At 38.8% G+C, this 1,864-nt stretch overlaps 1 non-coding gene across 1 annotated transcript; it reads left to right on the forward strand.

The window, feature by feature from the left end:
• Window positions 1–297: 297 nt before the first annotated feature.
• On the forward strand, window positions 298–404 carry LOC145151722 (small nucleolar RNA R71). The gene has a single exon (XR_013732281.1). It is a non-coding gene; the product is annotated as a small nucleolar RNA R71 (small nucleolar RNA).
• Window positions 405–1,864: the final 1,460 nt, after the last annotated feature.

A 1,864-nucleotide genomic window follows, 5' to 3' on the forward strand; every position in this document is an offset into this window, starting at 1 on the left:
CATCTCTCGCAACCAACTCGAATTGCATGAATTGATTGGTCCAATTGAGTCAATCTCCTATCCATAGTGTTAAGCATTGCCATCACAGCAGCCATCTATTCAGTTTGTGTACCTCCACTGCCTTTTATTCTATCACGCCTTGGGTTGTGATACTCACGAGAGTGCCTTGAAAACTCTTCAATCAACTCCTTGGCCTGATTTGGGTTCTTCTTCGTTAGTGGTCCTTGCGAATCAAGGAGTTGTCTAGTCATGACATTCACCCCATCATAAAATATCAACATCTCTTGCTGAATATTGAGGTCATGTTGAGGACAATTCCTTAACAACCCCTTGTAGCGTTCCCAGGCCTCGTGTAATGACTCCCCCAGATTTTGCTCAAAGTTGGCAATTGCCTTCTTGAGTTTAGAGATTTTGGAGGGTGGACAAAACTGATCTAGAAATCTCTCACGCAATTGGGCCCATGTGGTGATTGTACGAGGTGGGAGTGCCTTCAACCAGTCTTTTGCTGCTCCCTTGAAAGTGACTGGTAGCATACTTAGCAAAGCTGTCTCCCTTGGGATATTGGGAGTATTAAAATTATCCGCAATATCGTTCACCTCGTCTAAGTGTTTGAAAGCATCCTCGTTATCCTTCCCGTAAAATGGGATATCCTTAACTGCAGTAAGGATATGTCCCTTCAACTCGAATGTGGCATTGGCAGGAATCGTAGGATGTACTAAACCCGGCCCCACATCATCTCGAATGTGCTTCTTGTAGTCCCCCATGGCCATCTCATCAATGTTCGCCATTTCGTTCTCCAGCTCGTTCTCGGGTTCACTTGTTTGTAATTCAAATTCAGGCTCGGTATCGTACGCGGACTCGGTTTGGACGGGTATTTGATGTAAGTGTTCAAGCTTGCTCTTGTTTTTTGAAGATGAACTTGACTCCTCCGTTTTCTTCCCTTACTTCTTTGAGAACACTGATTTGAATTCTTGTAAAGGTGTCTTCTTTGGTGTTTGATCTTCTTTCACGCTCTTATCCTTCTTTTTGTGAAGTGTAGACTCGGGATCTTCAAGTGGTGGTACCAAAGGTGTGTTAGAACCTCTGGTCATGAACTCCTGAAATGAAACAAAAAGATAAAACGTAAAACTGAACTAAGAAAAACGAACTGAAATAAACAAGACTAAGGACTTCAGTTCTCACGTCGTGAATCTTACAGGTTCACGTCGTGAGTCCTGTAATGCAGAAAAAAAATTAAAACAGAAAAGTAACTTTTTGCAGGTTTTATCCTACAAAAAGGATCGATTAATTTAAAGCAACAAACTAATAATTAACTAAGCCGTTCCCCGGCAACGGCGCCAAAAACTTGATGTGCAACGGAAGTACCCACTAATTTTAATATTTATAACCTAACAAACTTAGACTAATATGCACTTATAGGCAGTGTACCTAGTCAGATTACAGTATAGCTTGGGTAAGTCGGGTGTCGATCACAGGGAACTGTGTTATTAATTAATCTATTTACTACTAAATTAATCTAATTATTAACAAGCTAAAAAGGGTTTTTATCTGATTTTGCAAGATCAGACTAACTTAACTCAAATTCAATCAATAATTAAAAACACACTCTTATCCAGTTCGAATCCACTTCGTCCTTATGGCTAGCTAATAATTATGGATTATTAAGTTGGCTGTTATTATATTAGTAATTTAGGTCTAAATTTACCAATAGTTAATTAATTCATGTAAAACCGTGTATGGTCACACACAATTAAACACAGAACCAATTATATTTATGAATATGCTATGTAAGATTTATCATGTAAACACAATTATAGTCATAATCTATGTTCTCTAGCACAGCAAAGTTAATTACTTCAATTAC

The sequence above is a fragment of the Lactuca virosa genome, chromosome 1 (assembly GCF_052849685.1).
Source record: "Lactuca virosa cultivar CGN04683 chromosome 1, Lactuca_virosa_CGN04683_v6, whole genome shotgun sequence".
NCBI lineage: Eukaryota > Viridiplantae > Streptophyta > Magnoliopsida > Asterales > Asteraceae > Lactuca > Lactuca virosa.